Below are 15,044 nucleotides of genomic sequence, written 5' to 3' on the forward strand. Positions count from 1 at the left end.
TTGTGCAAGGTGACACGGGGCATGTGAGGGCTGAAGGGAGCCACCTCCCTTTTCAGCACCCTCTGCAGGGAGGGAGGGTGGGCGGGGGCGTACTGCTTGTCTTTAGTCCTGAGCCTAGGCTAGTACTGGGCACTGGACACTGGGACCCACACGACCCACGCTGTGCGGTGCCTGCTTCATTATGGTCTGGACACGGGCAGGGCCAGAACCTTCTGGGTCCGCACGGCAGCGCTTGTTGGAGATGAGGCTGCCATTGAGTCGACCTCGACTCCTGGTGGCCCCATGAGTGTCCTCAATGGCTGATTCTCTGAGCCTCCAGGACAAGCCATAGAAGGCTCAGAGCTCAGCGCCAGGCCTGTGGCGGGTCACGCAGCCCATGTGGGGACTAAGTGCAGACAAGAGATGGACGGGGTGCGGGGTGGCTGCTGGGCAGGCACTCTGGCTTCTAGCTGCTCTGCGCAGAGGCTACCCGCCAGGCTGGCCCCTGGACGAGGTGGGACAGAGCCCCTGTGGGCTGGGGTGAACAACAGTGTGAGAAACCAACCTCTGCTGGTGCAGAACACCAAGATTTGGGGTTGTTGCATGAGCATGGCCTAGCCTCACAGGCTTATTTTACTTAATTGCTTAGTTTTCAGGGGAGTCCCGGGTGGCACAAACGGTTAAAGTGCTGGGCTGCTAACTGAAAGGTTGGAGGTTCAGGTCCACCCAGAGGCGCCTTGGAAGAAAGACATGGTGATCCGTCTCCAAAAAACCAGCCGCTGAAAACCCTAGGGAGCACAGTTCTACTCTGACACACATGGGGTCGCCATGAGCCAGGGGTGACTTGACGCTGGCCAACAACAGCTTTTCAGAACCAGGACTCAGGCTTCTCTTCCCGCCTCTTGCCAGGCTCAACACTGGCTGTTTCTCCATCTTACACACCTGTCCCTTCAGAGGCCCCAGGTCTGTGGGGCACAGGGTCATCTGAGAATGCAGCTGCTTACGATCCCCGATCAGCCGGAGCCCCAAAGGCCCCTCTGCATCCTCCGACTCCACAACACAGATGGATTAGTGTGTAACCCTCCGCCGCCACAGCCTGACGCCCCTACTAGCTGGTGCCAAGCCCTCTCCCCCAGGCTCAGTCACCCACATGGGACTTCTCCACACAGAGCCCAGGTGTGATGGTTAATGTTATGTGTCAACTTGGCTGGGCTGTGATTGTCAGTGCTGTGGCAGAGGCCGGACTGGGCGCTCCTCCATAATGTAATATGATGTAATCACCCTCCATGATGTCATCTGATCTGATCAGCCAACCAGTTGAAAGGGGAGATTCCTTGGGGGTGGGGCCTGCCTCCAGTATGTAAATGGATGTTCTGGCAAAGCTCTCTCTCTTGATCCTGCAGGCCTCTCATTGCCTGACCTCCGGTTCCTGGGACCTAAGCTTCCAGAAGTCTCCAGCCTCCTGCCTAACCTGCAGATTGTAGAATCTCCAGCCCCTGCAGCCCTGTGAGCCAGCAGCGGCCTCCAGCCTGCTGCCTGACCCACGGATTTGGGACTTCCCAGCCTCCACAATTGAAATCAATCTCTCTCTATATCTTAACATGTACATTTTACTGGGTTTGCTCCTCTAGAGAAACCAGACCAGGACACCAGGAAAGAGTGGAGAAGGGAAAGGCAGAGAGACTTAGGCAGATGTCCCTTTCTGTCCCTGAGACCTGGCCTTTACCCTCCTCTTTCCTCCAGGCGCCCTGGGGGGCTGCCTTGCACAGCTGTTGCCGGTGGCACCTGTGCCTCCAGGAAGGTCCCACCAGGACACAGGCAGGGGCGAGCAGGTGGAAGGAGAGAGGTGGGGCCTATTTCCCCGCTCCCTCTCTGGGGGTCATCACAATTCCTGGTAGGCAGCTGTCTCTGACAGCCCCCTCTCTGGGTCCTTATCACCACTCCTCCCCCCTTTTCTGCAACCCTGGAGGTGCTAGAGGTCCCTTCCCCACTGTCACTACCCCTGGGGGCCACATGGCCCCTGTGGTTTCCCACCCCCAGGCCATGTGCTCCTAAACAAGAGCTTTACTGGGCTGTCTTCAAGTTACCCCATTGGAGAGGGTGCTGTTTCCCCCTGGGACCTGCATTGATAGGACAAGACCCAACCAAGAGCTACCAGCAAAAGGGGAGGTGGCGGGAGGGAGGGGGCAAGGGAGGCCAGAGGAAGGTAGAGAAAGAAGTGGAGGGGGACACTGGGGTGGAGAGGAGAGAGGGAGTGGAGAGAGGCGGGGAGGGAGAGGGGTGAAGGGGGAGAGGGAGGAGGAGGGAGGGACAGAGAAGGGAAAAGGAGAGAGAAAGGAGGGAAAGGGAGAGAAGAATAGTGAGGGAGAGAGGGAGAAGAGAGAGGGAGGGGGAAGGAGAGAAGGGGGAGGGAGAGAAAAGGGAAGGGAGGAGGGAAGGAGGGAGGAAAGAAGGAGGGAGGGGGAGAAAGAGAGGGGTAGGGGAGAGAGAGGGGAGGGAAAGAAGGAGGGAGGGGAGAGAAGTATTTTTCAAGTCCCTCACAAAGGAAGGAGGCACACTCAAAAGAGAAGAAAACAAGAGGGGGCGGTGCACAGAGTCTCCAGGGAACTGGATGGGAGGGAGTGGATGGCAGCTTTGGGAGAGTGGACACGCAGTCCGGGCTTGTTTAGAAGGGAAAGAAGGCAGGAGACAAGGAGCCAAGCACAAGAAGGAAGAGGCAGAGATCTAGCCTTGGAGAAAGAAAACAAGAGGGTGAAAAAGGGATCCCAGTCTAAAGGGTAGAATTTGTTTCCTGGGGCTGACTTCCTGGGCACCGTAACAAAATACCACCCCGACAGAGATCTCCTGTCTCATGGCCCAGGATGCGGCGAGTCCGAGACCAGGGCGTCGGCCGTGTTGGCTCCTTCTGAGGCTCTGAGGGAGACTGCTCCTGCCACTCTCCTGGCTCCTGGTGGCTCCCGGCGTCGGCCGTGTCGGCTCCTTCTGAGGCTCTGAGGGAGACTGCTCCTGCCACTCTCCCGGCTCCTGGTGGCTCCCGGCGTCGGCCCTGTCGGCTCCCTCGGAGGCTCTGAGGGAGACTGCTCCTGCCACTCTCCTGGCTCCTGGTGGATCCCTGCGTTCCTGGGCTGCAGCTGCAGCTTCACTTGGCATCTTTCCTCTGTCTCTGTGTCTCTTCTTGTTTATAGGACCCACTCTGCCCAGTGTGACCTCATGTTCACCTAATTGATGGCATCTTCAAAGACCCTATTTCCAAACAGGGTCGCCTTCAAAGGTACCAGGATTAGGACTTTGACATAAATTTTGGGGGGACTGAATCCGATCCGTAACAGTGGTTGAGACAGACGCTCGAGAAACGCAGAACTGCAGGCGAGGCAGGGGCAGGCACAAGGGGGCAACCAGAAAGGAAGCAGGGGTCTCAGACCAGGCAGGGTGCCTCCCACCCACCCATCCATATCCCCTTTCTGGTGGGCTTGGTCCTTTGTAGACAGTTGGCCCCCAGTGCCTCAAAACTGCCCCCCTGGTCTTAAATGCTAACGAGCGGCCATCTAAGATGCATCAATTGGTCTCAACCCACCTGGATCAAAGGAGAATGAAGAACACCAAGGTCACACGATAACTATGAGCCCAAGAGACAGAAAGGGCCACATGAACCAGAGACCTACATCATCCTGAAACCAGAACTAGTTGGTGCCCGGCCACAATCGATGACTGCCCTGACAGGGAGCACAATGGAGAACCCCTGAGGGAGCAGGAGAATAGTGGGATGCAGACCCCAGATTCTCATAAAAAGACCAGACTTAATGGTCTGACTGAGACTGGAGGAATCCTGGCGGTCATGGTCCCCAAACCTTCTGTTGGCACAGGACAGGAACCATCCCCGAAGACAACTCATCAGACATGAAAGGCACTGGACAATGGGTAGGAGAGAGATGCTGATGAAGAGTGAACTACTTGTATCAGGTGGACACTTGAGACTGTGTTGGTACCTCTTGTCTGGAGGGGAGATAGGAGAGTAGAGAGGGTTAGAAACTGGCAAAATTGTCACGAAAGGAGAGACTGGAAGGGCTGACTCATCGGGGGAGAGTAAGTGGGAGTATGGAGTAAGGTGTATATAAGCTTATACATGACAGACTGACTTGATTTGTAAACGTTCACTTAAAGCACAATAAAAATTATTAAAAAAAAAAACAAAAAACCTGCCCCCTGCTCTCTGCTCAGCACAGAAATAGCCAGTCGGACCTACCAACGCTGGGTTCACATTCCACAGCAGTTTCGAGCATTTCATTTTCAAGTAGAAGACATGTCCTGACAAAAAGCCAAGTACTTAAGAAGCTGGCCTTTGCTGTCATTTTGGGAGTAAGGTGGCAATATGAAAGCTCTCTAGGTGGCATAAACTCTTTGTTCTTGGCTACTAACCAGGAGGTTGGCAGTTCAAATCCATCCAGCAGTGCCACAAAAGTAAGGCCTGGTGATCTGCTTCTGTCAAACTCCAGCCAAGAAAGCCCTGCGGAGCTCAGCTCTACTATGACGCTCAGGGGTCGCCCGGAGTCAGAGTCGGCTCGAAGGCAACAGCTCTGTTTTTTTGGTGGGAATATGAAGCATAATTAGATTCTCGGACTTTTATACAATCAGTGGAGGGCCTTGAAATGTTATTGCTGGCAGATTTGTTAGGAAGATTTAATACACAACTAGGCTCTAGCCAGGTTTGGGTGTTGTCTGCATAATTATAAAAGTCAGGGTCCAGTTAGTCAGGATTCCTGGATTTGGCTTTTGCCACTTGTAGATTTTATAGTAAAATGCCCAGTGGACCCTGTTTCCTGAAAAGTTTCAGGCCTTTCACTGTAACTAAATGGGAATTATTCAAATTTACACACCAACCACTAATGCCAAAGATGAAAAATTGAAATTTTTTTTACCAGCTTCTGCAGTCTGAAATTGATCAAACATGCAATAAAGACGTATTCATAATTACTAGTATTGGAATGTGAAAGTTGGAAACAAAGAAGGATCGGTAGATAGAAAATACGGCCTATAAAAAAAAATTATTATTTTTTTTACAGAAAATACGGCCTTGGTGATAGAAACAATGCTGGAGATTGCATGATATGATTTCGCAAGACCAACTACTTCTTCATTGCAAATACCTTTTTTCAACAACATAAATTGCCAGAGAGAATACACAGGAATCAAATAGACTACATCTGTGGAAAGAGACAATGCAAAAGCTCTATATCATCAGTCAGAACAACGCCAGGGGCTGACTGAGGAGTAGACCGTCAATTGCTCCTATGCAAGTTCAAGTTGAAGCTGAAGAGAATTAGAACAAGTCCACGAGAACCAAAGTATGACCTTGAGTATATCCCAACTGAATTTAGAGACCATCTCAAGAACAGATTTGATGCACTGAACACTAATGAATGAAGACCAGACGAGTTGTGGAATGACATCAAGGACATCACATATGAAGAAAGCAAAAAGTAATTAAAAAAAAAGGAAAGGAAAGACCAAAATGTATGTCAGAAGAGACTTTGAAACTTGCCCTTGAACATAGAGTAGCTAAAGCAAATGGAAGAAACGAAGTAAAGGAGTTGAACAAAAGATTTCAAAGGGTGGCTTGAGAAGACAATAGAAAGTATTATAATAATATGTGCAAAGACCTGGAGTTAGAAAACTGAAAGGGAAGAACATGCTTGGCATTTTCCAAGCTGAAAGAACTGAAGAAAAAATTCAGGCCTTGAGTGGCAATATGGAAGGATTCTATGGGCAAAATGCTATAGGGTTGCTATGAGTCGGAACTGACTCAACAGCAGCGGGTTTGGTTTGGTTGTTTATTTTATGGACAAAATACTGAGCGACACAGGAAGCATCCAAAGAAGATGGAAGGAATACAGAGCTGCTGTATGAAAAAGAATTGGTCCATGTTCAATCATTTCAGGAGGTAGCATACGATCAAGAATTGATGGTCTGGAAGCAAGAAGTCCAAGCTGCACTGAAAACATTGGTGAAAAACCAAAAACCAAACCTGTTGCTACGGAGTAGGTGCTGACTCACAGCCGCCCTATAGGACAGAGCAGAACTGCCCCATAGAGTTTCCAAGGAGCTCCTGGTGGATTCAAACTGCCAACCTTTTAGTTAGCAGCTGTAGCACTTAACCACTACACCACCAGGGTTTCCAGTGAAAAATAAGGTTCCAGAAACTGTCGAAATAACAACTGATGTGTTTCAACAAACAGATGTAATGCTGCAAGTGCTCACTCGCCTATGCCAAGAAATTTGGAAGACAGCTAGCTGGCCCACCAACTGGAAGAGATCCATATTTGTGTCCGTTCCAAAGAAAGGTGATCCAACAGAGTGTGGAAATTATTGAACAATATTTGTCTTAGTCACCTAGTGCTGGTATAACAAAAATATCACAAGTGGATGGCTTTAACAAACAAGTTTATTCTCTCACAGTCTAGTAGGCTATAAGTCCGAATTCAGGATGTCAGCTCTAGGGGAAGACTTTCTCTCCGCTCTGGAGGGAGGTGCTTGTTACCAATCTTCCCTTGGTCTTGGAGCTTCTCCAGACGGGAACCCTGGGTCCGAAGGACTCATTCTGCTGCTGACACCGCTTTCTTGCTGATATGAGTTCCCCAGTTCTCTGCTCACTTCCCCTTCCTTTTATATCTTGTAGGATAAAAAGTGGTCCAGACCACACCCCAGGGAAACTCCCTTTACATTGGATCACAGATGTGACCTGAGCAAAAGTTACATCCCACCCTCATCTAATCTTGCCTCATTAACCGCAGGCAGAGATTAGGATTTACAACACACAGGAAAATTATATCAATCACAAAATGGGGGACAACCACACAATACTGGGAATCATGGCCTAACGAAGTTGACACATATTTTGGGGGGACACAATTCAATCCATGACAATATCATTAATATTACACACAAGTAAAATTTTGCTGAAGATCATCCAAAAGCAGTTGCAGCAATACATCGACAGGGAGCTGTCAGAAATTCAAACCAGATTCAGAAGAGGATGCGGAATGAGGGATATCATTGCTGATGTCAGGTGGATCTTGGCTGAAAGCGGAGAATACCAGGAAGATGTTACCTGTGTTTTATTGACTATGCAAAGGCATTCCACTGTGTGGATCATAGCAAACTATGGGTAACATTGCAAAGAATGGGAATTCCTGAACACTTAATTGTGCTTATGAGGAACCTGTACAGAGACCAAGAGGCAGTTATTCAGACAGAACAAGGACATACTGCATGGTTTAAAGTCAGAAAAGGTGTGCGTCAGGGTTGTATCCTTTCACCATACCCATCGGGCAAATAATCCAAGAAGCTGGACTATACGAAGAATGAGGCATCAGGACTGGAGGAAGACTATTAACAACCTGCATTATGCAGATGACACAACCTTGCTTGCTGAAAGTGAAGAGGTTTTGAAGCACTTACTAATGAAGGTCAAAGACCACAGCCTTCAGTGTGGATTACACCTCAACATAAAGAAAACAAAAATCCTCACGACTGGACCAATAAGCAACACCATGATAAACTAAATATTGAAGTTGTCAAGAATTTCATTTTACTTGCATCCACAATCAACGCCCATGGAAGCAGCAGTAAAGAAATCAAGCGATGTGTTGCATTGGGTAAATCTGCTGCAAAAGACCTCTTTGAAGTGTTCAAAAGCAAAGATGTCACTTTAATGACTAAGGTGCACCTGACCCAAGCCATGGTATTTGCACTTGCCTCATATGCATGCGAAAGTTGCACAATGAATAAGGAAGACCGAAGAATTGATGCTTTTGAATTGTGGTGTTGGTGAAGAATATTGACTATACCATGGACTGCCGGAATGAACAAATCTGTCTTGGAAGAAGTACAGCCAGAATGCTACTTAGATGCTAGGATGGCGAGACTACGTCTCACAAACTTTGGACATGTTATCAGGAGGGATCAGTACCTGGAGAAAGACAGCATGCTTGGTAAAGCAGAGGGTCAGCAAAAAAGCGGAAGACCCTTAACAGGATGGACTGGCACAGAGGCTGCAACAATGGGCTCAAACATAGCAAGGATTGTGAGGACAGCAAGGACCAGGCAGTGTTTCGTTCTGTTCTACACAGGATTGCTATGAGTTGGAATTGAGTTTATGACACCTAACAACAGCAAATGGGAATGGAATTTCCAAAGAAATTGTGATGGCTGAGGAAACAGACAACTGAAGTAGAGGCCAGGTAATGGTGTAATCCTGGCCACCGTGTCCGGCCCTTACAGAAAGCTCCGTGGGGTGGAGGAAGACATGGTGTTATGGAAAGTCCATGTGGGAAAGCAGAGAAAACCTGGCATAGGGAACCACCAGGGCAGAGTGTGTGGTCTGCGGTAGGGGTGGTGGAGTCCCGGGAGAAGGAGCCCTGATTTCCCACCTGTTGGAAGGCTGAGAGATGCCAGTGCTTCTGGGGGGTGAGGTGAGTGGTGGAAACACAATTTTCACCTGTCTCCTAACTTAAAAGTATTCTCCAGATGAAATATGGTCAAACAGATCATCGAGTAGCCTGGGACCAGCACAATCAGCAGTCAGGGGCGGAAGGGACAGAGGAGGCGATCCAGGGAGGACTGACCAGGGCTGGGGCCTGACCCACGAGGGCAGATGGTGCCAGCACCCTCGGATAGACGCCCTGGAGCGGGCCGCGGGGGCAGGTGTGGCGCGAGGGCAGGTGTGTCCGGGGGCAGATGCGGCGGGGGGGCAGGTGCGGCGCGGGGGCAGGTGCGGCGCGGGGGCAGGTGCGGCGCGGGGCAGGTGCGGCGCGGGGGCAGGTGCGGCGCGGGGCAGGTGCGGCGCGGGGCAGGTGCGGCGCGGGGGCAGGTGCGGCGCGGGGGCAGGTGCGGCGCGGGGCAGGTGCGGCGCGGGGGCAGGTGCGGCGCGGGGCAGGTGCGGCGCGGGGCAGGTGCGGCGCGGGGCAGGTGCGGCGCGGGGGCAGGTGCGGCGCGGGGGCAGGTGCGGCGCGGGGCAGGTGCGGCGCGGGGCAGGTGCGGCGCGGGGGCAGGTGCGGCGCGGGGCAGGTGCGGCGCGGGGCAGGTGCGGCGCGGGGCAGGTGCGGCGCGGGGCAGGTGTGGCGCGGGGCAGGTGGCCCGCCCGCAGGCAGCTTCGCGGGGCGCTGAGTGCGGACCCAGGCTCCGGGTCGCCCTTCCGAGGCAGGGCGTTCTGGGGGCCGAGGACGGACCGGCTCACCTTCGGGTTCAGGGCCGCTAACACAGCGCGCGCCCAGGTAAGGTCAGGCGAGCTGGGCGCCCGCTAGGAGGCCCCCCGATGCTGCCGGGCTTCCGGGAGCATGAACACGACGGAAGGTGAAGAACGCTGCGTGTCCGCCCACTGGGCTGCCCGTCGGCGGGCGCACTGAGAGCAGGGCCCACCGGGGGCGGTGCGCGGGCGCCGGAAGTCCCGCCCCTGCGCTCTGGAGGCCTCGCCCCGGCCGGATCCGCCTATGGAGGGCTCATCCGGTCCCCGCAGGCCCCGCCCCTCCACTGCAGGCCCCGCCCCCGACCGGGCCCACCCAAGGAGGCCTCATCCTGTCCCGAAAGCCCGCCCCTCTTCAGGCCCCCCCGCCAAGGTCCACTCGGGCCGCATCCTTCCTTTGGAGGCCCCGTCCCTCGCATCGGCCTCCGGGAAGCCGGTCTCTGCCCCTGGATACCTGGTTCTTCGTGCGGTCCCGTAGTCCCCGTGCGGTTCTCACAGGCCCCGCCCTGTCCCCCATCACACTCCTCTCCAGGCCCCGCCCCCGGCCGCCTCGCCCCGCCCCCAGCCACCACGCCCCGCCCCAGCCGCCCCGCCCCGCCCCCAGCCGCCCCGCCCCGCGGCCCGGGAGGCGGCTCCGAGGCGACGGTTGGCGCGGGCCGGGCGGAGCGGGCCCGGGGAGCCGCGGGCGAGCGGCCGGAGCGAGCCTCGGCCGGTAGGTGGGTGGGCGGGCTCGGGCTGGCTGGCCGCCCCGCGCGTCCTTTCTTTCTTCTTCCCGGCGCTCGCGCTCTCGGTGGACGCCCGGCGGCGGGGCGGGGTTGGCGATCGGGGGCGCCCGGGCCCCCCACGCCCGGCTCCCCGCCCCGCCGCCCGCCCGCCGGCACTCTCCTTTTGTTCCCGGGCCCCACTCCGGACGCCGTCCCGGGCCGCGGCCTCCCCGGGTGACCACCTCCTCTATCTGGGACCCCCAGCCCGAGACACCAACCGGCCCGGGACCCCCTCTGGCTGGGACGCCCCCCGACCCAGCTCCCCCCCGGCCCGGGACCCCCTTCAGCTGGGACCCCCTTCGGCTGGGACCCCCCCCGGCCCAGCACCCCCCCGGCCTGGGACCCCCTCCTGCCTGGGACCCCCTCCCGCTGGGACCCCCCCCGACCCAGCACGCCTCCGGCCCAGCACACCCCCTGGCCCAGGACCCCCCCCTCCGGTCCGACATCCCCACACGCTGGGACCCCCTCCGGCCCGGCACACCCCCCGGCCCGGGACCCCCACCCGCTGCGACCCCCTCCTGCCTGGGACCCCCTTCTGCCCGGGACCCGGCTGCGTGCCCAGGCGCACGCAAGCTTGGGCGTTCCGACGCCGCGAGTTTTGTTGGGGACGCGTAGAAATGTGGCGGGGAGGGGCGGAGAGGACAGCGGGCCGGAGGGGATGCGCTGGACGTGGTGCTGCAGACTGGGGAGAATGCGGGGTCCCCACGGCCATCTCGCCGTTTCTGAGCTCGCCTCGACCAGGGCCCGCCTCCCCCAGCCCTTGTCGGAGCGTGAGCCCCCTGCGTCCCTTCTGGCTCCCGGGCGTTCCGACCGGGACAGGCGGAGAAGCCAGCCTTCCTGAGTGATGGGGCAGTAGGCCCGGCTTCTGAGCGCTCCTCCTGAGTCCTTAAAAAGCAGCTGCATTGTTTTGGCAAAGCCTGTCTCTGGAGACCCCAACTCTCAAAATTAATCCAGCAGGCAGCTCCACAGGGTGCCTGGTGTCTCTGTTGCTAGCGCCCGTGCTGGAGTTGATGGGTGTGGGGTGTGCACAGGAGAACAGCCCCAAGTGAGACTTCTAGCCTTGTCCCTGCCTGTGTTGTCAGGCAGGCGTTTTCATGGGTGCCCCATGCTATGATGGCTCTTCTGTGGCCAGGGAGACCTGTAGGGGGGCACAGTGAGGCCCACCTGGAAGAGGCCACTGGACCCGGCCCTGAAGGATGAACTCGCTTCCCCTGGACGGGGCCTACCTGGAGGATTGCTGTTGTCAGGTGCCGTGGAGTAGAACCGCCCCACAAGCTGTAATCTTTATGGGAGGACATCTCCAGGTCTTTCTATTGAGGAGGTGCTGGGTGAGTTTGCCATACTTTCAGTTACCAGTGCTTCACCAGGGCTCCTTAAGGATTTCATCCAAGAAAACCGTATGGAGCGGTTGGAATGGTCGTAGGCTCTACAGTGTAACACATGGGGTTGCCATGAGTCCCCAGAAAAGAGTAGAGAGAGATGGAGTAGGGAGGGAAGTTGTTGTGTTGTCAGGTGCGGTTGAGTTAGTTCTGATTGACAGCAACCCTTATGCACAACAGAGCGAAACACTGCCCGCTCCTGCGCCGTGCTCACAATCTTTGCTGGGCTTGAGCCCATTGTTGCAGCCACTGTGTCAATGCATCTGATTGAGGGTCTTCCTCTTTTTTGCTGACCCTCTACTTTACCAAGCATGATGTCCTTCTCTAGGGACTGGTGTCTCCTGCTGACACGTCCAAGGTATGTGAGACGAAGTCACGCCATCCTCACTTTTAAGGGGCACTCTGGTTGTACTTCCTCCAAGACAGACTTGTTTGTTCTTCTGGCAGTCCATGGTATGTTCAGGATTCTTCACCAACAACATAATTCACAGGAGGCTGGAGATGGGGGTGAGGCGCCATTGTGATGAGTCCTGAGAACCTGAGCAAGGAGTTTGAAACCTGAGCCTGGACAGACATCGGGGAAGGGCCAGAAGTGCTCTGGAGTAGGAGAGGAGTGTTTGAAGCTGGCTTTGGGAGCAGTGGTCACGATGTGCACTTCCTTCACCTGGGATTTGGTCTAAAGGTGCCCGCCTTACCCAGTGGGTGAGAGTGATGAGTATAAGCTGTTGGGTGCAGGGACGCTCTTCAGATGGGGCAGGCCTCCGCTGAGGACCCCCGGCCGGTGCAGGGGTTGCAGTGGTGGAGGAGGATGGTGGAGGAGGCCCTGGGGCTTGTCTGAAGGACACCTGAGGACTCAGCGGGACTGGGAGCGAGTCCCAGGTTGGGGCCCTAAAGCCGGCGCCTGGCAAGCAGGCGTTGCGTGTCTGCAGGGCTCTCTGTCTTTGTCTTTAGCAGCTGTGGCCCTAGTCTCTTGTGAAACCTGAGGCTGCTCTAAGATTTCTGTCTGGGTGGCTGAGTGGGATACCTGAGCGGGGCACCCGAGGGGGCAGAGCAGAGGGAGGAGGGGAGACAGCCGGCCCTCCAGGCTGGTGTCTGCAGTGGTTGTTTGCCAAGCGTCGACTCCTTGAATCCACACAACGGCCCATGAGCTGGGAATTGTTATCCCCGTTTTACTGATGAAGGTGCCCAGTGCCACACAACTAGTAAGCGGCAGTGCCAGAATTTGAACCCCGGGGAGTCTGGCTGTGGGGCCTGTGCTCCCACTAAGCTGCCCTCCTATTTGTGTGGACTGTCTGCTACCTCCCAGCTGTCATTCATGTAGCAGCCACACTGAGCTTTTTACTGTAGAGGTTGGATCATGGTTCTGTCTGCTTAAAACCCTCTAGAGGCGCCTTCATACTTGGCATCAACTCTCTTCTCTGTGACAGGCCCACAGCCACTGACAGCCCTCTCCCATACCAGTCTCTGCCTCACTGGCCTTCTTTCTGTCTGGGACATGCCAGGCTCTCCTCTCTCGAGGCCTCTGCCTATCGTGTTCCCTGCCCGTGCTGTTCCCTGCCCCGTGCTGTCCCCGGCCCCGTGCTGTCCCCGGCCCCGTGCTGTCCCCGGCCCCATGCTGTTCCCTGCCCGGTGCTGTTCCCTGCCTGTGCTCTGCCTCCAGCTCTCCCTGGTTGGTTCTCCTTTGCAATGTCCAGTCTAGGCCAACTTGCCCAGACTCCCTCTGTGCTGTCCTTCCCCTCGTGGCCCTGGCCCCAGCAGTGTCACTAGATGGGAGCCCCCGACGGCAGGGTGGTGGCTGTTTGCTCACCACTGTATCAGGGTTCCTGGTGCTCCATGGTGCTGCTCATTCCCATCAGATACCTGAGCGGTGGCAGTGTTTGGATCTGGTTTGCAGATGGTGGGCTGTGGCCTGGAGCGAAGAGGGGAGGGGTGGGCTGGGGGTGGCCTTGGGAGGGGAGTCTAGAGAGGTGATGGGGTCGCTGTAGGCTTGGGTGTGGATTGGGGGTAGGGGACTCTGAGAGCTTGTGGAAGAGCCTCCCCTCACGCTGGCCCTGCCTGAAGGGGGTCCCAGGAGTCCCTGCTGGGTAAGGGGTGAGTCCATGAAGATAAGTCGAGGACCCAGTGGTCAGGGGGAGGAGAGGAAGGAGAGACAGAGCAGTGAGAGGGCGCGTGGCGGGAGGACAACAATGAGGGCTGAGGAAGGCCCTTGGCCCTGGGCTTGAGGTGTTGAGATGACTTTGGGGGACAGTGGTGGCATGAGTGTGCTGGGCTAAGTGTGATGGGGTGGTCAGCAGGTGAGGCAGGAGGCACTGAGCAGAGGCTTTCTGGGCTGTAGCTCACTGGATGTGTGGCCAAGGGCCTTCTGAGAGGAGGGAGCCAGGAGCCAGGCAGAGGTGTAGCTATGGGGCCTGGAGGCCATTAGGATGCAGAGGAGACGCCCTGGATCCTAGCAAGCCGGGCTGTGCATCCGTTGTGGATTAAGTTGTATCTCCCCAAAAAGACATGAGATAATCCAGTGACTGTGACCCTTTTTGGGAAGAGGGGGGTTTCTGTTAATGAGGTCATACCAGAATAGGGTGTGTCCCAAACCTAGTCCCTTCTGAGTGGTGTCTTATAAAAAGCAGAATAGACACGGAGGCACAGGGGAGACAGATGCCTGCCTGTGAGAAACTGTGCACAAGCAAAGGGGAGCCAAGGATTCCTGGCAGAAACTGGGAGAGAGGCCGCAGAAGGAGCTGGCAGGGCCGAGACCCTGATTGGACTTTTAGCCTCCAGGCTTGTGAGACAGTAAATTCCTAGTCTTTAAAGCCCCCGCTGGTGGTGTTTTTTTGTTAAAGCAGCTCTAAACTACTAAGACAGCGGCTTCCTCCAGCTGAGAGGAAGGAGATGGGCAGGGAGGTGGAGGGAAGGCGGTTGATGGAGTTACAGTGCAGCTCCTCATGGCGGGAGTGGCTGCTCCAGGGACCTGGGGTTCCAAGGTGGGGGAGAGAGGTCTAGGCTTGGAGCGGCTGCTGGTAAGGGAAGCTCCTTGGGGGAGAAGGAAGAGAAGCGAGGTGCCGTGCCAGCAGCCTCAACTTGCCCACAGCAGAAGGCATGGGGTGTTTGCGTTCTGACTATGTTGTCTTTTGACATTTGTCTTCATTTAAAACGAGCCAAGCAAAATAATCGAATGAAGGAAAAACCAGTGTATTAGTTATGACTTAACACACGAGCTATAGCGAGTCACGATCATTCCACATTTTATTTGAATGTGGTGGTATTGCGCTAACATTTTCCTTTCTAACTGGCACTTGTATTAGTTTCCCCCTTTTGTTGGTGACGAATCACCATGGGCTCAGTACCTTCGAACAGCAGGAACGTGCTCTGCGCAGCTCTGGAGGTCAGAGTCTGGAATGTTCTCGCTGGGCAGAACCCAGGTGGTGCAGGGCTGTGCTCCTCTGCGGACTTCAAGGGGCGAGTCCGTCTCCGGGGGTTTTCTGGCTTCTGTGAGCTGCCCTCATTCCTTGTACGGCCCTGATCCCTGTCACCTTGTCCCCTGCTCCCATGGCCATACCGCCTCCTTCCCCCTCTGACTTCAAAGTTCCCTCTGCCTGTCTCTCATAAGGACACATGTGAGTTTATGTAGAAAAAAGAAAAAAAAAAATTTTTTTTAGGGTCCCCAGATAATCCAGGATAATCCCCTTA

The 15,044-nt window shown here is 55.5% G+C and overlaps 2 protein-coding genes across 8 annotated transcripts in view; one reads left to right on the plus strand and one right to left on the minus strand.

The window, feature by feature from the left end:
* LOC126077377 (uncharacterized) overlaps positions 1-15,044 on the minus strand; it is a 1,154,420-nt gene that overhangs the window by 12,510 nt on the left and 1,126,866 nt on the right. The window lies entirely within an intron of this gene.
* RGS12 (regulator of G protein signaling 12) overlaps positions 9,841-15,044 on the plus strand; it is a 162,866-nt gene continuing 157,662 nt past the window's right edge. Inside the window, exons 1-2 of one of the 7 annotated variants that reach the window (XM_049886652.1) lie at positions 9,902-9,929; positions 11,114-11,309. The gene's annotated coding sequence lies outside the window, so the exon portion shown is untranslated. Of the gene's footprint in view, positions 9,930-10,495; positions 11,310-15,044 lie in introns of those variants that run through there. The other 6 variants (XM_049886649.1, XM_049886660.1, XM_049886653.1 and 3 more) reach the window with 6 other exon arrangements.

The sequence above is a fragment of the Elephas maximus genome, chromosome 5 (assembly GCF_024166365.1).
Source record: "Elephas maximus indicus isolate mEleMax1 chromosome 5, mEleMax1 primary haplotype, whole genome shotgun sequence".
NCBI lineage: Eukaryota > Metazoa > Chordata > Mammalia > Proboscidea > Elephantidae > Elephas > Elephas maximus.